The sequence below is a fragment of the Protopterus annectens genome, chromosome 10.part0 (assembly GCF_019279795.1).
Source record: "Protopterus annectens isolate FY-2018-M chromosome 10.part0, PAN1.0, whole genome shotgun sequence".
Taxonomy (NCBI): domain Eukaryota; kingdom Metazoa; phylum Chordata; order Ceratodontiformes; family Protopteridae; genus Protopterus; species Protopterus annectens.
This window is the reverse complement of record NC_056744.1, coordinates 980,397,247-980,422,561: the sequence shown is the minus strand read 5'-3', so window position 1 is coordinate 980,422,561 and position 25,315 is coordinate 980,397,247. Positions and strand designations below refer to the sequence as shown.

The window sequence follows — 25,315 nt, the reverse complement described above, 5'->3', positions numbered from 1 at the left end:
CAACAAATTCAACTCCTACTTTCTCCCTGGAACTTTCTTCAGGAAATATCCTCAAATATATCTAACCCTGCTATCACTAGGGAACAGGTCCATAATGCTGTCTCTAAGGCCAGGAACACTGCCTCAGTCCACCCAGATAATATCCCAGGATGCCTTCTTGTATAGCAGGAAACATGACTTATTAGGCCTGCTGGAATAGCTTTTTAACTGTAGCCTCCAAACAGGTTTTGTGCCTCACTAATAGAGAATAACAGCAGTCATCCCTGTGCACAAAGGTGGGCCATCTACAGACCCTAGAAACTAAAGCTGCATAAGTGTCACTAGTCTCATATGCAAAGCCATGGAAAGAATTGTCATGGAAATGATTAGTAGTGACATAAGAAATTTCCAGACACTGGACACAACCCAGTTTGGCTTCATCAAGGGCAGGTCATGCCTCTTCACCCTAGTGACTTCATTGAGAAGGTCACCAAAGCAGTGGATGATGACAGAATGGTTCACACTACCTACATTGACCTGGACAAGACCTTTGACACAGTACCCCACTCAGGCATTGTTGACAAACTGGAGGTTAGGTATAAACCCTTGTGTCACCCAGTGGATAGTCGGATGGTTCACAGACAGGATCCATGAAGTTAGAATTGGGGAGTCCGCCTCGAGAAGGAAGCCAGTTACAAGCTGCGTCACTCGGGGATCGGTCCTGTGACCGTTCCTTTTTGGCATTTACTTCTCTGAAGTCAAAGCCAGTGTTAATGGCCTCTGGCTGGCTGAGTAAATTTGCAGATGATTACAAATTAGGAGCAGTCATAGAATCCTCCACTGACACAGATGTGCCCCAGGAGGGGCTGACACAGAGAAATAACTGGTGCCAGAGCTATGACTAAAACCAAATGCCAAGAAATGCATAAGAATATGCTTCGGAAAGCCATCCACCCATGGTAACTGTCATATTGACAACACACCTCTAAGAGTTTTCCTAGTAATGAGGAACTTGGAGACACAGAGAGTAATCTAGTCTTTGACCATCATATGTCTACAGTAGTGAGGAAATCATTCTTTGTTGTACTACTAATAAATGTATGGCATCTAGGTCCAAGAAGTCATTCTTCCACTGTATTCAGCATTTGTCAGACCTGTCATATAGTACAGTGCCCCCTTTGGTATGTACTTAACCAGACACATCCAACAACTGGAGCGCTCACAGAAGTTTATTTCTAAAATACAGGGCGTAACTAACATGTCCTGTGCAGACATCCTCAAGGCTCTATCCGTGTATTCTGTCTCCTATGGGCTGTTGAGGGGAGATCTCCACTTGGCATACAAAACTTTGTCAGACCCCAGCCTGCTGGCCCTCCTGCATATCCATAAAATAAACAGTACAAACTCTGTACCCATGAGCTGCCACATAGGTGGTAGTCTACTTAAAACTGAAAGTGTGATAAGAGACCTTGGGACACAGGTGGACAGTAGTCTCTCCTTTGATAATCACATCGCCACAGTAGTCAGGAAATCCTTCTACGTGGCACACCTTATCACAAAAGGTTTCTCATCCAGGAAAAAAGAGGTCATTGTTCCCTCCCTACTCCTCACTCATTAGACCCATTATAGAGTACAACGCCCCTTTTGATATGTACTCACAAGACATCTACAACAACTGGGAAGGCTGTAGAAATACAACACAAAGAGAATTACTGGCCTCAAACAGATGCCCTATGCAGACAGTCTCAAAAAATTCCAGCTTTACACCATCGCATATTGCCTACTCAGAGGCGATCTCTTTGTAACCGACAAAGCTATGTCAAACCCAGAGCTGTTGGACATGCTCTACTTAAAGAAATCCCAATCCCTCCGAGCTTCACACTCTAGGGACCTAAACGTTGTCACCACAATAAACAGAACATGCTGGAGGGATAGATTCCTGTCCCAGAGACTTGCCATACTCTGGAGCAAACTATCTATATATATATCGAACAAAGCTCCTCATTAGCACTCTTCAAGAAAAATCATGATGATTGGATGGGAAATAGGAAATTCACCCCATGGATCACCTCTGGGGCTCTGCTCGACAGGGGCACAGGAAAATAATTTTCTTGGGTGGCAAAAGCCAGGGTACCTTTTTGGCTAGGCTTATATAGGCCCTTGGGCCAATAGCCTAGTACCAACCTATGAACCAGAATTACCTATTCTAAAGACTTGAACCTTGCTTGTGATATAAGTAGGACCTTCTTGAGAGATAGGTATGTATCCCAGAGACTACAGCTTCTTTGGAGCAGGCTCCCCATACGTGTGAAACAGAGTTCCTTCCTAACTCCGTTCAAGTGTAACTTAAAGAATTGGATGAGGAACAGAAAATTCATCCCTGGTGTGGCACCTGTGTCTCTAATGTACACCGGCAGCCTGTGAATAGTTCATCTCCCAGGCCCCTGCTTGTAAATGTTTCATCTCCCAAGCCCCTGCTTACTCTTATCGAAGGTGCCAAAATTTGTCAGAGATTTGGGATGCATGGCTAGGCGTAAAAAGGCCCTTGTGGTCATTAGCCTGGTAAACACGAAAGACTGCAGGCAGACCCTACTCTTCTCAATTTCTTGGTACCATAGGAGCTACCCAGCCAAATCTACTTACTTTATTAGAAGGGACCCTAGGGCAGTTCAGAAACAATGAAAACCACCTAGGAAAAGATACTGTGAAAAATCACAAAGGGAAACTCTACGTGAGAGGCCACCCTTTGTTGGGAAAAGTCTGTAACTATCCATGCAGCGCCCCCTCCTTCCCACCCCAGCCCCACTACCCCTCTTTCCCAATAACTGTTGTTCTCCCTGGTCATGTAGGGATATATTACCACAGACAAAGCAATCCTTTCAATCATCTGAGACAGCTATGCCTTGTCTTGGGAAACATTTCCCCTCTGAGAGATGTTTCCACCTTCTGCAAACCAACTTTTCTTTCTGACCCCGTTATTCAATACCTTTTTAATCTGGTGACCATCGAGCAGATGTTCTTCGTGTTTCACTGTTGCAGTCATCACAAGTATTCATAGGAGAAGAGTTTTATTCCAGGATTTTTCTAGTAACAAGAAAAGAAGGGCAATGGAGACGAATTCTAGACCTATCTAACCCTGATCACTTATCTGAAGGTTCCCTCTTTCAAAATGCTCTTGTGTCATTAGATCTGAAGTTTTCTTACCTACATATCCCTATCCATCCTTTTCCTCAGAGATTCTTCAGGTTTTTCCTGTGGCTTCTTGCATTTTCAGTTTACTGCTGTGCCATTTGGTCTTTCTACAGTCACAAGAGTGTTCACAAGGTGCCTTGCACCAGTAATAGCCTTCTTGTTGCACTTGAGAAATACACATTTTCCCATACTTGGATGACCTGATCCAGGCTCCTTTTTCAGAAGTCCTTCAGCATCTTCAGTTCACACTCCTGCTAAGAGGTCTGATTTTCATCATAAACCTAAAAAAATTGCACATGGTCCCTACACAGGACCTGGTGTTTCTGGGGTGTGGACTGGACACAAAAAAAAATGCATGCCTTCCTTCCCCAGAAGAAGGTTCTCAGTCTGTCCAAATACTTCCAAGACCTTTCTTTCACATCCCATTGCTCCACAAGAGAAGATACTAAGGACTTTGGGATTCATATCAGCCTCCATTCCTATGCTACCCCTGGCCAGAATTCACATGAGGAAAATCCAATGAAATCTATGTGGTCCCAGCACTGCCACTACTTGGACACTCTGATCCTCCTCCTCCCTTATATCATGGAGGAGGTAACTTGTTGGAAGTGGCAAGTCATCCTCAACCAGAAATTACCTTTCTTGCCTTCTCCTCCTCTTCAACATGTCCACATGGATGCCTTAGACGAAGAATGGGAGCCTGAACAGGATCTTACAGAGTGCAGGGGAAATGGCAGTCCCAGTTTCTGAAAGAACATAGCCTAAAAGAAATGAGGGCTGTTTTGCAAGCCCCCTCAGATTTTTGCCCACATTTGGAAACCAAGATCCCTCCGAGTGCTCACAGACAGCACCACAGTTGGGTGGTATGGAAACAAACAAGGAGGCACCAGGTCTTACCATCTGTGAAGGTTGGTACAAGAGACATGGAATTTAGCAACACAAATGAACATCATGCTCATAGCCACACAGATCCCTTCTCAGGACAACGTTCTTCCAGACTGCTTACGTTGTTCCCTGGAGAACACAAGTGTACTCCGAATAGGGAGGTCTTCCACAACATCACTCCAGTGGAACACCCTTCAGATAAACTTCTTTGCTTCATCAAGCAACTGTTAGCTCCCCCTGTTCTGCACCAGGGACCCTTAAGGGTCCCATAGCCTGGAGGACAGATGCCTTCCCTTTCCAGTGGACAGGGAAGTTCCTCTGTGCCTTTCCTCTTCCAAGGATCCTTCTCATAGCACAAAGACTGACACCCGACTCCTCCTACTGGCTGCATTTTGGCTAAGGCAGCATTGGTTCCCCATGTTTTTTCATCTAGCAAAGTTAAATTACAGGACAGTCCCTTTACAGCCAGACCTTATAACTCAGCAAGAGAGATTGTTGCTGCACCCAAATCTTTCATTTCTTGGCTTGACCCTATGGATGATAGGATTTTAATCCCTCAAAGACATCATTTCTCTAAAGATGTTGTACAAGTTTTAAAAGATGCTAGGAGACTCACTACTAGAAAATATTACATTGTAAAGTGGAAGCGGTTTTCTTTCTTGTGCTGTAAATAGAGTTACATCCACTATAAACACAGATCCTTACAGTTCTTCAATATCTCTGCAAGCTTATTCAGTTAAGCTTGACCTACTCTTCCATAATAGCTCATTTATCTGCTATCAAGGCTTGCCTCCCTCTTAACCTTCCACTTATGACAAGGCCAGAGGTCAAGCTTTTCTTTAAAGGAGTTCTGTACCTTAACCCCCCCCCCCCTAAATAAAACCCATCTTTCCCCATGGGAGCTTCATTTTGTGCTAGAAAAGCTTATTCTGCCTCCCTTTGAGCTATCATCTGCTTCTTTGAAATTTTGTACTTGGAAAAACCATCCTCCTCTTGTCCCCTCACCTTTGCCAGGATGATTTCTGAACTACGAGTTTTCATGGACATGCCACCCCCCACTTTCTTTTTTTTTACAAAGACAGGGTGACTCTCGAGGAAAACCAATTCTTCATGGTTAAGGTAGTGAACAAGCTCTCTCTCAATCAGGCTGTTCATCTCCCCTCCTCCTTCCCCAGTCCCAAAATAGGGGAAAGGATCTTAAATCTGTAGATATTTACATGCAACTCAAATTTTTCCTGGTCAAAACTAAATCTTTCAGGAAGACTGACCAGCTTTACACATCCTTTATGTCCTCTAAGCTAGGTCAGCCAGTCTGCAAATAAATTATTGCATCCTGAATTTCTAAGGCCATCTCTTTATACTACTACTCACACTGCAGTAAGACCCTGCCTTTCTCTCCTAAAGCACATTTCCCAAGTGCAATTGCTTCCTCAGAGGCTTTCCACAAAGTGTGGACTCCAAGTCTGTTCTGGACGAGGCTGGTACTGATCCAATGTACATTCCTTTACCAAACACTACAAAATTGAAAGCTTCTCCAGCTTCCAGGGCAGCCATTGCTAGGTCAGTCCTGTCCAGGTTACTGGACATCGCTTCTCCTTAATAGACAACCACCCTTACCTCCTTCAGTTCTGGGAATCACCCATTTGTCAGTAATACTGCAACAGTGATTTCAGTTGGGCTGTAGTGCAGTCGTGTAAGAACTTAACATAACACTAAATGTCTTAATGATCGCTGTTGCATCCATCCTCCATCTCCTCTTTTCTGTCTCATCTCCATCTTCAGTTATCCCTCCCCCCTTTTGCTCTAGCCTTTGCTTTCTTAAATGGGTATGGGGAATTTGCTTACGAATTCAAGTTATACCCCTCCTAGCTGACTACTGTCATCCCTCAGTGATCTTCACATGCCAGCTTGGAGATAGTCTGAGGATCCACACTCGTGTGTACATCTTTATACCCCAACGCATACCAGCTGAGTTCATATTGTCAGATATATGACCTAGGGAAGGTTAAGCTTTGGTATCCTGGCTGGACCACAATGGTGACAACCCATTTCTAAGCAGTATCACAAAAGTGATCACCAAGGACATTTACTGTTAGGGTAAGTTCTTAAACAACTGTACTTTCCCAGGTACTTCTTTCTTCCCTATCACACCTCCAGCATTTGCTGTCTACCTGAGGAAAAGTTCTTTGAAGTCTGCTTGAAGTATAAAAGTAACTATGCAAACATTTCCAGGCAAATATTCTAAACCACCTGGATTTTGCTGCATACTTGGGATCCATACATATATCCTTCCAATGTTGTCTTGTAAATTGCTTTTCCAGTCTCTCTTTCCAATCTTTTCTAAAATTATCTGATTGATTCTTATAGTTATCATGCAATATTTTATATGCCCTACTCATTTTCCCTTTTTTAATAGCAATTTATGTTATAAGTTCAAATGAAAACATAAAAGAGCAGTTGTTTCACTTAAGAATCCCATATCCTTTCTTTGCCTTTACTATTTGTATCAGTCCCTGGTAGGGAAGGCAGTCTTGGCCTCATCCTAATCTGTTACCTTTCTGTAGTTGTTTGCTCCCAATACCTAGGTACAAAACTGTACTTTTGTCTTCTCAGTAGGTTAATGCAGCTTAAAGGCAATTGATTGTCACCTCCTTTGTAGATTTTTTTTTGTCTTTCACTTCCCTATAAATGGAAATTATTTTCCCAGCTTCTTGAAAGGTGTGTGTGTGTATTGGGGGGGGGGGGGAGCATTGATTCAACTTGCTCTTAATGTTCGAGAAATGTTGGGGGGAACTTAGCTGTCTGGGCTTGGTCTGAGTTTTCCCTTCCCCCTTTAGTTGTGATGGACTTAAATGCTTTTTGCCTCCTGGATGGCTGGCTGGGGCCCTAGTCTTCCTTGTGAGCCTGGGATCAAGCAGGAGGAATTGGATAACAAAATGAATTTTTCCTGTTGGCTCAAGTTGGAGCAGATGTCTTTTATTAAATCACTTTTTCAAGTATTCCTGTGGGTTATCTTGCTGAAGTAACCTGATGTACAGCCAGGGTAGCAAAGCCATAAACCGTCTGTACGGTCGAATGTCCAATGTATGACCTAAGCCCTCAGACATTTGAGTATGAGATCTTCAAACTCTAATGCCTTTGTTGGTCTGTTCACTTGGTTATCGGACTTATCTCTGCCTTTGCTTATTCAGATAAGTGCCCAGTTGGGGCTTTTTTTCTTGAAATTTAGTGTTTAAAATTGTTAAATGTCAGCTAAGAGAGGGAAGTGTGATTGTGGTAGGCAGATTTCTTATAAGGACCTCCACTCCCAATGCTTGTTTTGTCATGAGGCTGAAAACGACTATAAGAATTGTCAGTCGTTTGTTACGAAAATGCTACAAATGCATCTTTCTCACTGAACACTTATTTACATACATACAAATATTTCAAGCACAGGCATTGATGCCCTTCTAACTTGCCAATATACTAAAACACTTGTTCCCATAATAAGTATCCAGGCTGTTCTTAAAAATATCTAAACTAGTACTTGCTTTAATGTAATTTGGTAGTCTGTTTGTCAGAGAACCAATTAGTACACTTCTCATTCCTATAGGATCTTATACATAGGATGTCTGATGATTCTGTAGTACTTTTTGTTAACCCCAAACATTCCCAGAGGTAGTTGTCACTAAATTCCCTAAATCCCTGAATAAGATCTCCTCTTAGATATCTGTAAGCGACACTGTACAAGTTCAGATATTTTAGTCTTTCTTAACTTAAATTTTCACATCCATGGATATCCTTGGTATATTTCCATTGTACTCTTACAGTTTACTCATGCTTGTTTTCTTATACGGTTTCCATATTGTTATTCCATACTCAAGTTTGGGTCTAATGTAACTAACAAACAATGACTTTGTTTTCCTAGACTTTATAAATCATTTTATACATCTTATAGTTCTATAACTGTCATTAACCAATTGGTTGATATGATTAGAAAAAGTCATAGTTGAATCTACCCACATATCCCTATACTTAAATGAGTCTACAGTTTAAATCACTGTCTGCTGTATTAAATATTCACCTTTCAATTTATGCCTACCAAATCTCATATGCTTAGTTTGTGATGCATTTATGAGCATATTATTCTCCTGTGCCCAAATGATCAATTTAGTCAAGTTATTTTGCAGTCATGCCTTATCTGTAACACACGTAATCAATTTACCCAATTTCAGGTTGTCTGCATGTAGACTGTAGAACATCTCAGATGAAAAAGTTAGGTCTGAAAGATACAATCTAAACAAGTAAGGGCCTATGCCAGAGCCCTGTGGGACACCCTGACTGTAACCAAGGATTTCACCTGTCCAGCTGCTGTATGATACTTGCCATGTCCTATTTGTAAGCCATGCAGCTATCCATCTTACCAAGAGTACATCAATACCTAGTTGTACTAATTTATTGATCAGTTTTGTGTATGACCCTGTCAATTGCTGAAGTTAAATCTATATAAATTACATCACAGCACAATTTTTAATTCATAGCTATTATTATATTGTTATAAAACATCATGTGGTAATAGATCTATTTTCAACGCATGCATGCTGATATATGGTTTCAAGTCCCAACCTATCCAGTTCTGACAATAACTTATCCCATATTATGTTCTCCATTATTTTTCCACAACGTGGAAATAGTCTTAAGGGTCTATATGACTCTGGGTTTGTCCTACTCCCATTTCCCTTAAAAACAGGTTTAATAAGTGCATGTCTCCAATCTTGAGGAATCTCCCCATATTTATATGACCTAGTGAATCATAGGTATAATGATACTGTAAGTTCTTTCTGAAGTGTTCTCAGGTCGTTGTTACTAATTCCATCTTCTCCCTGTGCTTTCTTTGGATCCAGTTTACACAGTTTTTTTTTCAATATAATCTAATTTGATTCCAGTATCTGGGGATGTTCTTCGTCTCACATTGCTGCAGTCATGACCTGTGGGTAGTCCGCTGTCCTCGGTCGGCCCGAATACCAAAGGGCTAGGCTGGCGTCGGTCATTGTCACTTAGAGCTGATGTCAGTACGCAGTAGTACTTAAGCGCATGACCGACGCCATATCCTCAGTCTTTCTTGCCGCGTGGTCCAAAGCAGAAGCAGTGTTTGCGAGTGCCGTTCGGCATTCTGAAATTTTCATTTACCGAGTTTCAGACCGAAGACCAAGTTGGGCTAAGTACCCCGTTGGGGAAATTATTGTTTTTTCTTGCCTCAGTTATCCGGATGTCAGAAAAAGTTAATAATTGCATTTCTTGTGGGAAACAGATACCTCATAGGGATTATCATTCTCTCTGTATTCCTTGCTTAGGGCCTGAGCACGACGTAGTCGGGTGTCGCTTTTGTGCTAGATTTAATAAGCGCACCATTAAGCGAAGGTTAGACTGTGCCAGGCTTGTTTTCGGTAAGCGGTGTAACTATAACATGCCGTCGGATCTTCCGACACCCGCTACCGCTAAGAAGCGTAAGGATACGTCTGTGAGATCTAAACCGGATGAGTCATCCGTTGCGGACGCCGGTTCTTCGGAGCCTCCGGTTGAATCTATGGATCCTGCCGAGGGTTCGGCTGAATCCCAGGGGGAACCTTTACTTTTACAGGAGTTGGCCTCTCAGGAGTTAGGACAGGCCGAGGGTGCTTCTCAGGTTTCAGTAGTTCCATCCTTGCAAAAGGTTATTAGGCCTTCTACTTCAGTGGCTAAAGGCCATGCTAAGGCCAAACCTGGTCTTGTTGGACCTGGTCATTCTTCTAGCTCTCCAGCCCCTGTTCCTAAAAAACATATGTTGAAAATGGCGGAGGACTTGATTACTTTGATCAGGGGTTCTATGCCCCCCCCAGAGAAAAGGCCTAGGGTGGAGGCAGATTTAGAGGGTATGGATCATTCCTCTGACTACTCTGATTCCTCAGCTGAAGAAATTCAGGATTTTCCTTCCTATTCTGATTCGGATGCAGAGGACTCCTGTCCTTCTGCTTCTCCTCCAGAAGATTTTTCCTTTTCTGAAACTTTACATACCATGAGGGAGCATTTCAAGTGGGAAGGTCAAGATTTTTCAGATTCTCGGAAAAGGCTTAGCGAATTTTTGTTTCTGCCACAACATAGGCCCTTGGCTATTCTTCCTGTCTTAGATGTTGTTCAGGATGTGTTTTCTGAATCTTCCCTTAATCCTGATTCTCTGCCTCCGGCCCCTGTTAAGCCTGACAGGTATTACAGAGTTCCAGAAGCACATAAGTACTTGTATAAGAGTCCTAGGGCTGATCCGGAAACCATTATTCAAGGCCCTAAGGGTGTTAGGGCTTCTGTGGCTAAATATCCAGTCCCTTTGGATAAAGATTCTAGGGCATTGGACAGGTGGGGGAAGAAAGTGTACACCTCCTCTACGTTAGCTATGAGGGCTTTGAATTGCCAATTTCATATGCTGAAGTATCAGAACTTTTTATTAGGCCAATTGAAATCTAAGGTGGATGCTTTATCTGAGGGTATAGAATGTAAGGAGCTCCAGGAGTTGGTTCATGCATCAGATCAAGTTGGCAAGCATTCTTTGCAGTGTGGTTTTGATGCTCTTCAGGCTTCTTCTAGGGTGGCTGCTACAGGTTCAGTTATTCGTAGACATGCCTGGCTTAAAGATCAAAATTTGTCAGAACATGTAAAGGCTCGAATTTTGGATGCTCCTCTTCAATCTGAAGTTCTTTTTGGTCCTCCTGTGGAATCAGTTTTGAAAAAGATGGAAGATAAGGCTAAGTCTATGCAGACGGTCAAGGATTTTTTGCAGGTTCAGCCCCCTAAGTTTAGTAGGAATTGGCCTGCTAGGGGATGGTCTTATCCTTCTTCGGATTATCAGTCTAAGGGTAGGTCTAGACGTGGTAGAGGCAGGGCTCACGCTCAGGGTTCTTTCAGACCTAGGACTTGGAGTTCTCCTGCACAGTCTTCTGGTGAGGGAAGAGGTCAGCCCTTTCGTAAGCAGACCCAATGACCTGTATCTTCCGCTGCCAGACCCTCCCTTACTGGCAGCTCCTCTGGGAGGAAAGTTGGGACTTTTCAAAGAAAACTGGAATTTGATCACCCAAGACAAATGGGTGTTGGATATAATAAATCGAGGTTACAAGTTTTATTTTCACACTTTTCCTCCTTTCAAAGGCATGCTGGATGTGCCTCCTCAGCAAAGGCTGGAGGCTCAGAAGCAGATTTCTTTACTTTTGCAGATGGAGGCAATCCAGGTGGTCCCTCCTTCAGAAGTAGGCCTAGGATTTTATTCCCGTCTATTCCTGGTGCCAAAGAAAGGAAACACTTGGAGGCCAATTCTGGATTTGTCCATTCTCAACACCTACCTAGAAATTCCAAAGTTCAAGATGTTAACATTACAACAACTTCTGCCTATGATAGGCAAAGATCATTGGATGGTAACCCTGGATCTCAGAGGCCTATCTTCACATCCCTATCAAGCCCAGCTGCAGGAGATTCCTGAGATTTCGGGCTGGTACTTCACATTATCAATTCTCTGCATTGCCCTTTGGCTTATCTACTGCGCCCAGGGTGTTCACAAAAGTTCTGGCTCCTGTGATTGCTTTCTTCAGACAGGGAGGAATACAAATTTATCCTTATTTGGACGATTGCCTGATTCTTGCTCAAAACAAAGACAAATTACTACAGCATCTCCACTATGTAATGACAGTTTTAAGGTGCCTAGGGTATACTGTGAACGAAATAAAGTCCAGTCTAGTGCCCTCTCAGGACTTGTGCTTTCTGGGTGTGAGACTGAATACAGCCTCTCAGATGGCATTTCTGACCTTGGACAAACAAAGAACTCTTCCTCTCTACTTCCAGCAGTTATCAGTAATGTCCAGGCTGACTGCAAGGACAGTCCTCCAAGCCTTGGGGTTCATGGCATCTTGCATTCTAGTACTTCCCAATGCCAAACTGCATATGAGGAAGCTACAATGGTATCTCAAAAGTGTGTGGGCTCAACACTGCCACAGTTTGGACACTGTCATTCGGATTATACCTTGCATCCAGAAAGAATTACTTTGGTGGGCTCAGGAATGTCACCTAAACAAGGTACTCTCTGTGTCCAGACCAGAGGCGAGTCAGATCCTAACGACGGATGCCTCGGACTTGGCTTGGGGAGCACACTTCAATGGAAAATGGATACAAGACATGTGGCCTCCCAAACTACTACATTTGCATATCAACATGAAGGAGATGTTAGCAGTTCAATTTGCTTTGATGGCATTCAAGGAACTCCTTCAGCCAGGACAGGTGTTGATACAAACAGACAACACAACAGTCATGTGGTACATCAACAAGCAGGGGGGAACACATTCCTACCCTCTTTGCAGACAAGCAATGATTTTATGGGAGACTGCTCTGGGTTTGCGAATCAATCTTCAAGCAAGGTTTCTGCCAGGAGCACAGAACTCCCTAGCAGATATTTTGAGCGGACAAATGGTGGATTCCCACGAGTGGAAACTGGATCCTCAGATTTTCAAACAATTGACTGTGGCTTGGGGAACTCCAGACATAGATCTATTCGCTTCCCCACTGAATTTTCAACTTCCAAAATTTTGCACAAAGATGTTCCACCCAGATGCTTGGAAAGTGGATGCTCTGTCTTTCAGTTGGAACAACCTTCACGTTTATGCTTTTCCTCCTCTGCCTCTTCTCCCCAAGGTACTCTTGAACGTCAGACGGGACAAGCCTTGCATGATTCTAATAGCACCAGACTGGCCACGTCAACATTAGTATCCTCTGCTGAGGAGTTTAATCCAGGAGCCTCCTTGGCCTCTGCCACAGAATCCTCATTTGTTGTCCCAGTCAAACAGTCATTTCCTCAATGTTCAGGTGCAGTCCCTCCATCTGACAGCCTGGCGTATTCTGTGATGGAGCCGGTGGGGTCTCAACTTCCTCAACAGGTTTTAGATTTCATTTTGGAAGCTAGGCGGCCTAGCACTAGAAAAGTTTATGCTGATAAGTGGAAGAGATTTTTTCTTTGGAGCACTGCAAAGGGTTTTGATGTTTCAGTGCCTAATTTGAGTTTTGCACTACAGTACCTTACTGAATTACTGGACAAGGGTTTGTCATTCTCTTCTGTGAAGGTTCATGCTGCAGCCATTTCTGCTCACTATGATTGTGCCCCTCCTTTATTTTCCCATCCTTTGTTCAAACAATTTCTTAGAGGGGCAAAGAATATAAGACCCCCACGTAGAGCTCCTACTCCTTCCTGGGATCTCAATTTTGTTTTGGAGAAACTTACTTTACCTCCTTTTGAACCTGCAGCTACGTCTGAACTCAAGTTTTGTCTTGGAAGACTGCTTTTTTGTTGGCCATTACTTCTGCCAGGAGGGTATCTGAATTGCAGGCTCTCATGGCAGTTGAACCTTTTTTGATATTCCATAAGGATAGAGTTTCTTTGCGGACTAACCCTACTTTTATACCTAAAGTGATTTCTAGTGTGGCCTTGAATCAGTCTATTCATTTGCCTACTTTTTATGCTGAACCCCAAAATAAAGGGGAAAAAGTCTTGCATTCTTTGGATATCCATAGGCAGTTACGTTACTACTTGAACAGAACTGAGGAGTTCAGACAGACTCAACAGTTATTGGTTTCTTTTGCTTTGAGTTCACAGGGGAAAGCTGTTTCTAAGCAGACTATTTCAAAGTGGATTGGTCATTGTATTGCCTTTTGTTATTCTCATCATGGGAAGGATGTCCCTGCTGGGATCAGGCCTCATTCTACTAGGGCTACTGCCACTTCTACTGCTTTTTTGAGGGGTGTAGCTACTAAGGATATTTTGGAAGCAGCTACTTGGAGTTCTGTACACACTTTCACTAAGCATTACCATCTCCCTCTCTATTCCAAGCCCAGGGCTGGGTTTGCCACTGCAGTTTTACAGGGCATGTTAGCAGCCCCTAATTCTTTGTAATTTGCCAGCCTCCCTTTTCCTTTGCTTTGGGATTCTACCCACAGGTCATGACTGCAGCAATGTGAGACTAAGAACATAGTACAGTTTTGTACCTACCATAAATGTAGATGTTCGAGGATCTACATTGCTGCAGTCCAATTCCCCCCCCCCCCTCCTTCCCCTCTATAGGTTGGGGTTGCTGGGTTTCGTTTGGAGATATTCTTTACTTACACACTGGGGGTTGTTGGGCTTTTCCTATTTTTGGCTTTGGCCTTTACTTTTAGGCCTTCTGACATCTGGGGCAAGAAAGACTGAGGATATGGCGTCGGTCATGCGCTTAAGTACTACTGCGTACTGACGTCAGCTCTAAGCGACAATGACCGACGCCAGCCTAGCCCTTTGGCATTCGGGCCGACCGAGGACAGCGGACTACCCACAGGTCATGACTGCAGCAATGTAGATCCTCGAACATCTACATTTATGGTAGGTACAAAACTGTACTTTACCTGGATGTCACTAGGACAACTTACCATCCCTTTTGTGTGGAACAAACTGTTTTGCATAAGATTTTGTAAATATATCTATAATACATTGTGTCAGAGAATAAATTTTAGAATCTGCACACAGTTTATCAATTTGTGCATCTTTACTCCTTCCACATCTTATGTATCTAGAAAAAGGTTTCCTGTTATGCTGAATATCTTTATATAAATTTTCTTGATTTTGTCTCACACTGTGCTTAATCTGTTTGTCCAGTTTGTTTATTTCAATTTTCAAAGTTGTAGTTCGACCTCTCTTCCATTTCTTATATTTTTTGTCTCTCACCTTAATCAGATTTCTTGTCCTTATGGAAATATATTTGCCTGATGTTGTATGCCTAGATCCTGATGTTGAACATTTTTTTTATTTTTTGTACTCAGTTTCTCTCTTAAAACTTTCCACATTCCATCTGCAGTTTTTCCACTGAACACTTCACTCCAGTTAGATTTACGTAGTGACTGTTTGCTTCCATATAATCTGTAATTAACCTTCCGTGCATTGGCTTAGATTTCAGTTTGGCAGAATTATCTAGCAACAAATTAACCTTTATAACCTCATGATCACTGCACATCAGTGGTGGTAAAATTTGACTTGGTTACAGTAATTTGTTTGGGAATACAATGTCTAGCATGATGTCCTTCAAGGATGCATCTGCAGTCATAACATATGGGTTGTCCTGCCTCAGGCAGCCCTTCGGTCGGCCGGATTCCAAAGTCTGGGTCTGGCCACGGCTGATGTCGCACTTCACCCGACGTCATAGCTCCTGGGGTATAAAGGCATCAGCCGACGCCATTTTCCTCAGTCTTTCTTGCCGTGCGGTGCCCGAAGCAGAAGCTGTTCGCAAGTGCCGGTCGGTCAGATCCAGAGATTTTAGCTACCGAAGACTTCTAAAAAAAGCTAAGTACCCAGTTGGGGACTCTTTCTTGCCTCAGCCGATGTCAGACAAAGTAAATAATTGTTTAACTTGTGGGAAACAAATACCTCATAAGGATTTCCACTCTTACTGCCTTCCTTGCTTAGGCCCAGACCACGACGTATCAGCTTGTTTAGCCTGTGCTTCCTTCAACCGACGGACACTTAGACGTCGGTCAGAGTTTGCAGAAGAGTTTTTTGGTTCCGCTTTTGCATATAAAATGCCGTCGGAGACTCCGACTACACATTTAGCCAAAAAAACGTAAGGAAAAGGACCGACACTCACGGCCCGCGGTTTCGGCTGAAACCACGGTTAGGCCTACCGCGAGTGTCTCGGTTTCAGCTGAAACAGAGTCCTCGGTTTTTCCTTCTGCCGAAAGCATGCCTCCGACAACCGAGGCCACAGAGGGCCCCGGCTGAGTCGGCTACAGAAATTCCTACCGAAGAAGAAGGCGCACAAGAATTGTCCGACACCATTCCGTTGGACATCTCTACTCCTGCATGTGGGGCAGCTAGACCCCCTGCTTCTATGTCTATTAAGGCCTTCTCCAGGGCTAAAGCAGCTAAACTTTCCAAGGCCTTACCAACAAAAGCTTCCTCTCACAGACCTTCCTCAAGTTCTCAGATTCTCAGCCTTGCTGAGGACCTTATATCTCTGATTAGGGGATCCCAACCTCACCCAGACAGGGCCTCACAACCTCCTCCTGAAAAAAGGCCTAGGACTGAACCCCCTGAACCTCTCTCCTCTGACTATTCCTCGGATGGATCAGATTTATCAGACCATCAGGAAGGACCATACTCACCTTATGAGGATTCGGATGCAGAAGACTCAATTCCTTCTGCCCCCCCCCCCAGAAGAATTTTCCTTTGGGGAGACTTTACACTCAATGAGGGAACACTTTCAATGGCAGGGTCAGGATTTTTCTGATTCTAGGAAAAGGCTAAGGACTTTTTTACACTTGCCACAGCATAGGCCTTTAGCCATACCACCTGTGCTATCAGTCGTCGATGATGCATACAATGATGCCAGTTCTGCCCCTGATTCTCTTCCCCCGGCCCCTGCCAAACCTGACAGATATTACAGGGTCCCGGATTCTCACTTCCACTTGTATAAGGTCCATGCTGCAGACCCAGAAACTATTTCTCAGGGCCCAAAGGGTGTTGCAGCTGCCACTGCCAAAAACCCCCTACCCTCTGAAAGAGAGTCAAGAGCATTAGAGAGATGGGGTAAAAAGGTCTATACATCTGCTACTCTTTCTGCCAGGGCTTTAAACTGTCAATTTCACATGATACAGTACCAGGAATTTTTGTTAGATCAGCTGAATAAAAAGCTTTCCTCTCCTGAACCTTTAGACCGTAAGTCCCTTCAGGATTTGGTACACAACTCTCAGCAGGTCAGTAATCATTTCTTAAAATGTGGCTATGATGCACTGGAGGCTTCATTTAGATCAGCTATGACTGGAGCAGTGATTCGAAGGCATGCCTGGCTAAAAGAGCAATCCTTGCCAGACCATGTCAAGTCTAAACTCCTAGATGCCCCTATGGAGAAACAAAGTTTATTTGGCTCCCCTGCACAGGAGGTTCTAAAGAAAGTGGAAGAAAAAGCAAAATCTGTGCAGACAGTCAAGGATTTTCTGCAGGTCCAACCTCCGAGGTTCAGCAGAAACTGGCCTTCAAAGAATTGGTCCTTTCCAGACACCTCCAGAGCACAGAGAGGCAGAAATAAACGCCCAAGAGGCAGAGGTCAATCAAGGGGTGCCTACAGGGGTCGTCAGTGGCAACCTGCCAACCAGAGGAGTACCGCCACAGCTGCGACTACAACCACTTCCACAGGAACACAATGACTTGGCTCTGACTCCGCCTACCAGGGAACAACTGGAAGCACCCTTGGGCGGAAAGTTAGCTTTATTTTCAAAAAACTGGCATTGCATTACAGGAGACAAATGGACATTACAAACAATAGACAAAGGCTACAGGTTTCACTTCCACACTTTACCAAAAAAGAGAGGAATGCCAAACCTTCCACCAAGCCAGAAGCCAGAGGCTCTAAAACAAATCATCAACTTACTAAGAATGAGAGCAATAGAAAGGGTACCATCTATGGAACAAGGCCAAGGATTTTACTCCAGACTATTCCTTGTACCAAGAAAAGAAACTCAATGGAGGCCTATTCTCGACTTGTCCGCACTGAACACATATCTCATTGTACCAAAATTCAAGATGCTGACCCTACAGCAACTTCTTCCCATGTTGGGCAAGGAGTCTTGGCTGGTGACTGTGGATCTCAAGGAGGCATACCTGCACGTCCCTATACGACCAGATTGCAGAAGACACCTCAGATTTCTTGCAGGATCAGAGCATTATCAATTCTCAGCATTGCCCTTTGGCTTATCTACTGCGCCCAGAGTATTCACGAAATGCCTGGCATCAGTAATTGCACATTGCAGGCTTCAGGGAATTCAGATCTACCCATACCTGGATGACTGCCTAATACAAGCGGACAACAAGACAAAAATAATAAAGGATTTGGCCTATGTCATACAACTGTTACAAGCCTTGGGATACACAGTCAACATACAGAAGTCAAGACTAGTGCCATCCCAAAGGATAACATTTTTGGGTGCAGAACTGGACACAATAACTCAGATGGCTTTTCTCACAGAAGAAAAACAAAAGTAACTCCCAGTCTACTTCATGGCATTGACAAGACAAACTCAGCTTACTGCAAGGAAAGTCCTGCAGGCCCTGGGTTACATGGCATCTTGCATAATCTTGATCCCACATGCCAGGCTGCATATGAGAAAATTACAATGGTACCTAAGGAATGTATGGTCTCAACACAGACACAGTCTAGAAACCATGATACCAATCATTCCATGCCTGAAAAAAGAATTCCTGTGGTGGGCTCAGGCCTGCCAGACCAACGGAGGGTTGCCTTTCCACAAACCACAACCAAGGCAGACCATCACCACGGACGCCTCAGACCTAGGCTGGGGGGCACACATGGAAGACAAGTGTATCCAAGGCCTATGGTCTCAAGACCAGCTGAATCTACACATAAATCTAAAGGAGATGCTGGCAGTGAAGCATGCAATCGAGGCATTCAAATCATTCCTCCAGCAAGGACACCTGCTGATAAGGACAGACAATATCAGTCATGTGGTACATCAACAAACAGGGAGGCACGCATTCCTACCCTCTATGTCGGATGGCAATGGACCTGTGGAACCTAGGCCTGAATCTCAACATTGAACTGCAGGCCAGATTCGTACCAGGAAAAGAGAATTCACTAGCAGACAGCTTAAGCAGAACTACCACAGATGCTCACGAATGGATGCTGCATCCAGACATCTTCAAAAACATAACAAAGAAATGGGGAATGCCAGAGATAGACCTGTTCGCCTCCCCACTCAACCACCAACTGAAGAAATTCTGCTCAAGAGAATACCACCCACAAGCCTGGAGGGTGGACTCCCTTTCTTTCAGCTGGAAGGCCCTGACAGTTTATGCCTTTCCACCTCTCCCATTGATGTACAAAGTTCTACTGAAGATCAGGGAGGAACAGCCAAAGGTGATTCTGATAGCTCCAGACTGGCCAAGGCAGCATTGGTACCCGCTACTGAGAAGCATGTCTCGGACGAACTCATGGCCTCTACCTCTATGGCCTTTACTTCTAACGCAGAACAACTACAAGACCCTGCATCCAAACTTGAAAACGCTGCAGCTAACTGCCTGGAAAATTGCATAAAACAAAACCAATCTGTTTTATCTCAGAGGGTCAAGGACATTATCCTGGAGGCTCGCAGACCCTCCACAAGAAAAACATACTCAGCCAAATGGAAGAGATTCCTCATTTGGAGTGCATCAAAGGGAACAAATGTCACACTGGCAAACCTAGCACACATCCTAGAATACTTAGCAGAACTGTTCCACAATGGCCTGTCCTATTCTTCCATTAAGATTCATGCTTCAGCAATTTCAGCAGAGTACAACATGGATCCTCCTATCTTCTCTCACCCTCTCCTCAGACAATTTTTAAGAGGGATCAAAAATGTAAAACCTCCAAGGAAACCACCTCTGCCTGCATGGGATCTCAATTGTGTGCTGGAAAAATTAACACTTCCCCCTTTTGAACCAGCAGCATCAGCAGACTTACAGTTCTTATCTTGGAAAACTGCTTTCCTTCTAGCAATCACTTCAGCAAGAAGGGTATCCGAGTTACAGGCAATGGCAGTGCAGCCTTTCCTTATCTTTCACCAGGATAGAGTGTCTCTGAGAACCAATCCTACTTTCATGCCAAATGTGGTATCCAGGGTATCCTTGAACCAAGCTATTCATTTACCTACGTTCTTCCCTAACCCACAGAACAGGGGGGAAAAACTATTGCACACCTTGGATGTACACAGACAACTGCGCTACTATCTGGACAGAACTAAAACCAGCAGAAAAACTGACCAGCTTCTGGTAGCATATGCAACAGGAGTGCAAGGAAAAGCAATTTCCAAGCAGACAATTTCAAAATGGATAGGAAATTGCATTCGATTCTGCTACTCTTTTCATGGAAAGACAACTCCTGAAAATATCAGGCCTCACTCCACAAGAGCCACAGCCACCACTACAGCTTTCCTCACGAGGAGTGGCTACCAAAGACATTTTAGAAGCTGCTACTTGGAGCTCCGTGCATACATTTGCCAAGCATTACAATCTTCCTTTATACTCCAGATCCCGAGCAGGTTTTGCAACTGCAGTTTTACAGGGATCTTAACTACACCATCATTATCTTAGTGCCTCCTCCCCAGTTTGGCTATGGTATTCTACCCATATGTTATGACTGCAGATGCATCCTTGAAGGACATAGTACAGTTTTGTACCTACCATAAATGTAGATGTCCGATAGGTATGCATCTGCAGTCAGGGTTACCCACCCTCCTTCCCCTCTGTGGTATTCCTAGGGTACTTACCCCTCTTTTAGCTAGCTGGGGGAATCTATTATGGTGTATTTGTTTGTATGTATATATGTATATATATATTTTGCTTTCTACTGTTTGGAATTTTCTACATTTATCCAAATTTAGCCTTCCTAGAGGGCACCTGGCATCTGGGGCAAGAAACACTGAGGAAAATGGCGTAGGCTGATGCCTTTATACCCCAGGAGCTATGACGTCGGGTGAAGTGCGACATCAGCCGAGGCCAGACCCAGACTTTGGAATCCGGCCGACTGAAGGGCTGCCTGAGGCAGAACAACCCATATGTTATGACTGCAGATGCATACCTATCGGACATCTACATTTATGGTAGGTACAAAACTGTACTTTCCGTCCCCTGGTAGGTTTTTTTGCAATATGAAGCAACTGTTTTTCCTGAATATATGCTGTGAGTAATTTCAGTACTAATGTTGTAGATTCAATGTTATTTCAGTCTGTTTCTGGTAAATTTAAGTCCCCAGCTAATAATATTCTTCCCTCCTGTGTTTCATGCAAGAAATGTATGAATTCCTCTAGGTCATGTGCACTTGACTTTGGTGGTCTATACACTCCAGCAGTTGTTGAGACTTAGCACTTATAGTGCCTCACCCAATCTAAAACGGCAGAACCTTTGGCATCCAACATCCTGTTTGCACCACAAATGATATTCAAGTCTGCCCAGTCAGACTCTGACGTACCTGTTGGTTTTGCAGGAACCTGTGCTATGCCCGATTACTTCTCAGGCTTCTTCTACACTGACCCACTGGAGACCTATATGGCATCTAATTCTCATATGTCCAATACAATGGATCATACTGGTACAGGTGAGAAAGGGAAACCAACACACATTATTTCAGAGGTACTGGAGGGCATACCTCAAATCTTGGTTAGGGAAGAGATGCCAGAATCTTTGTTTGAGGTCTACTAGGATTCTGATCTGCTGTACTTTTTGAAAGCAAATGTCACAACTAAGAAAAGAAACAAAAGACAAAAAATGTTTCTCCTTCTCAGATGTCTCATGAAAAGGTATGGATGAAATTTTTACAGGACCTGTATAAGGCCATTTTGTATCACAAGCCTTCTTCCTTTACTTCCCCTTCCTCTTTTCCTAGTCTTTCTCAAAAGGGACAACATGAATCTTTTTCTAAGTAGGAGTAGGAATCTATTTCAGATGAACATTCTTTAGCCTGTTCATCTCATATTCCTTATGCAGGCCAGATGGCTTTTGATGATGAATACATTTAATCCGTCCCTTTACTGTCCTGCTGAGGAAATGTCCTTTGGGGAAACCATCACAAAAATACTGCAGCATTTTGAATGGAAATCTAGACAAGTTTATGATGTGAAGTGGTAGTAACTTGTTGTAGAAGTAGGAGCTCCTACTACAGTACCTGTCCCTTCAGTTTTGGTGGCCTTTCTAGATGCATTTGCATTCACTTCTGCCCCTCCTGATTTCCAGCCCCTGGCCCCTAAGACGCCTGACAGTTTTTTTTACAGAGTACCAGAGGATCTAAACTTTCTCTCTCAAAATCCTTTTGTGGATTCTTCTGTGTTTTCTGTCTCCACTGACAAGCCATACAAACTTTTTACCTCCTGCTAATGTTTTACTTTCATACAGAGACAGTAGGGCCATGAACAGGTATGGAAAGAGGGTTTACACTTCTGCTAGTCTAGCCCACAGGGCATTGAATTTGTCAGACCCGAATGACAAGGTATCTGTTTTCTTTTCTTGGTGAATTGAGTAAGACTTTGACTAACATTGAGGTTTCAAGAAACTAAGCAACAGCTATTTTTATGGTGGGTCATGATGCTCATTATATATAGTTATGATGTATTAGAAGCTTCTTCTAGGGCAGCTGCTACTGGATCTGTCATCTGGAGGTTTGCATGGCTTCATTCTCATTCCCTTCCTGAGGATGTCAAAGCTAAGTTATTAGACTCCCTTGCCACAGAAATTTTGTTTGGTAATGCTGCTACAGACCTGTTCAAATCTTTGTATGAGAAAGGTAAGGTCATGTGAGATTTTAAGCAAATCTTATGTCACTACCCAGGTATCATAGGAGCTGCTTGTCTAAGCCCACTTCATTTTCTCATAGGGACCCAAAGTCTACCCAGGAAAACAGGAAGATAACCTATAAAAAGATTTAAGGACAGAAGTACAAGAGACCCCAAGTCTTGGAAACCTGACTTTCCAGACACATCAGTCTGACTACTCTCTCTGCCCCTTCTTTCCCTCAGATGTCCACCCCTCCCACTATCAAAAAGACTAACCTCCTCCTTTCCAGTTTGGCAGCTCATCACTTCAGAAAAGTAGGTCCTTTCTATCATTTAGCAAAGCTACAGAATGACTTGGAAGAAAGTTAGAGCCTTCAAAGGTATACTTCCCCTTCCACCCAACCTAGTACAAACTCTAGCTTTTATATTGCAGGTTTTCTTAACCAAGGTACTATCAGATCTGTACCGCCACATCATCTAAGAAAAGGCTTTTATTCCAGACTTTTCTTGGTACCCAAAAAGGAGATTGGAGGCCCATTCTAGACTTGTTTCATCTCAGTATGTTTCGGAAGGTACAGTCTTTCAAAATACTTTCCCTTCATACTCTTCTTCTCATTTTACCTCTAGCTTTGTTTTTGGTATCCCCTGATCTGAAGGATGATTACCTTCATATTCCCATTTACCCAGCTTCTCAGCTTGTTTGTCACATTTTGAGTTCTCTTTCCTACGTTTTGGGTTAACCACAGCACCCAGGGTTTTCTCCAAGTGCCTGGCTCTAGCTATCACCTTTTGCAGGACTCCAGGAATGTAAATTGTTCAATATTTCAGTGACCTTCTTGTACAGGCAACATCTCTGAAAGACCTTTTAAGGAATTTCAACTGCACTGTCTCCCTTCTACAAAGGCTGGGCTTCGTGATCAGTCTAAAAACCCTGCTTTGACCTTTACAGAAGACACAAGTCTAATGGTAGCTTTACTCCCACAAGATAAAATTCATACACTCGTCACATATCACTCATTCCTCTTCAGTTTTGTCCTGTAAGAAATTCTAAGAGATCTGGGATTCATAACTGCTTCCACCTGCATGATTCTCTTTGCAAAATTCCACAACAGAAAGATCCAGTGATACCTAAAGTCTCTCTAGTCTCAACATTGTCACCCACTAGTAACTCGGATACCACTGCTACCTTTTCTAAAAATAAAGTTACATTGGTGGATCTGTTGTATGCAGCTGAATCCAGGACTGCCACTCAAACCAACTGTTCCAACTCAGGAACTGCACACAGAAGATTCAGATGTATCTTTGGGTGCATGAATAGGCTCTTTAGGATTTCAGAGCCAGTGGAACCCTCAAAGGAAGAGCAAATCAGTTTAAAAGAGATAAGGGCACTCATTCAAACCCTACATGATTTTCAAAGAAAACACAACAGTCATGTGGTACATAAACAGGTTTGGGGGGGGGTTTACAAAATCCTACCAACTATGCAAACTGGCTCTTCTATCTTGGGACCAACCTGTAAAAGTAAATTTGTTCCTACAAGCAATTTACATTCCTTCCCAGGACAGTGTTCTTACGGATTCATTAAGGAGGTCTCTGGAAGACCCTCACGAATGGATGTTGAAGAGGGAGGTCTTCCCGGACATAGTCCACAAATGGGGTATACCTCAGGTAGACTTACTTGTCTCCACTCACAGTAAACTGCTCAGGCAATTTTGATCTTGAATCCCTTGTCCCCAGGCCTGAAGGATGGATGCCATGTCTTTTTCTTGGAAGGGGAGGTTACATTTCCTCTTATTTGAAAGGTTCTGTTAAAGATTCAGAGGGCCATACCAAAAATCTCGCTGTTGACTCTCTCTTGGCCCAGGCTGTATTGGTTCTCCCTTCATCATCTGCCCAGTGGTCATCATCACAAGTTACCCTACAGAGTGGACTTGTCCACTAACAAAAAGTGTTTGCTGCTTCATCCCAGCTTGCTTGCTCTCTGCCTGACATTGTGGCTGACAGAATTCTAATCCTTTTTAGACCTCAGTTTTTTAGGCCGGGCTCCAAGTTCTTCAGGAGGTGAGACAACCTACCTCTAGAAGGGTTTATATGTCCAAATGGAAAATGTTTTGTATCTGGCGTTACAAAAACAGAGAATTCCGTACAAATGGGGATTCCCACTATACTTTCATAGTTGTGTGCCCTCTTAAAAGGTGGTCTGGCCTATTTCTCTGTCATAGCACACTTATGTGCCATTTCTGCATGTATGTCACTTGCTCCTCCCTGCTTTTTAGAATTGAGGTAAAGCACTTTGTCAAGGGCGTCCTTCATTTGTGCCTACCTAGGAGGGCTATTATCCCTCCTTGGAACCTTAATTTTGTCTTGAAAAAGCTTCCTCAGCCACTTTTTGAGCTGGCAGCTTCTGCATTTCTAAAGTTTTGAACTTGAAAACAGTTTTGCTGGTAAACCTTGCTTCTACCAGAAGGGTTTCTGAGCTTCAAGCCCTAATGGCCACTCCTCCCTTATTTTCTGTAATGTTAACATTCTGTTAGGGATAATACTTCCTTCATTTCTAAAGTGGTTAATGAGTTGTCTTTCAACCAGGCTGATAATGTACCTGTCTTTCCATACCTTCAAATCAAGGGTAAAAGACATTTGCACTCCATGGATGTGAACAGGTGACTTGGATTCAATTTGGATAAGACTAAAGACACTAGGAAGATGGATCACATGTTTTGGTAATCCTGTTTTCAAGCAAATTATTGTGATTTCTAAGTCCATCTTCTTTTGTTACTCCCATTGTGGTAAATCCTTGTGTTTTTTGGTTAAGCTCAATTCTAGTAGAGTAATTTCTTCCTTTGGGGGCTTTTTATAAGGGCTGTTTTAGAGACAGACCCTTGGTCATCTGTGCATGCTTTCACAAAACACAGCAGGGTGAATGCTTTCTCTA

At 43.4% G+C, this 25,315-nt stretch overlaps 1 protein-coding gene across 1 annotated transcript in view; it reads left to right on the top strand.

Moving 5' to 3' along the window:
* The window catches only part of CEP350 (centrosomal protein 350), a 3,609,946-nt gene that overhangs the window by 2,050,049 nt on the left and 1,534,582 nt on the right, over positions 1-25,315 (top strand). The gene's annotated exons all lie outside the window — the stretch shown is intronic.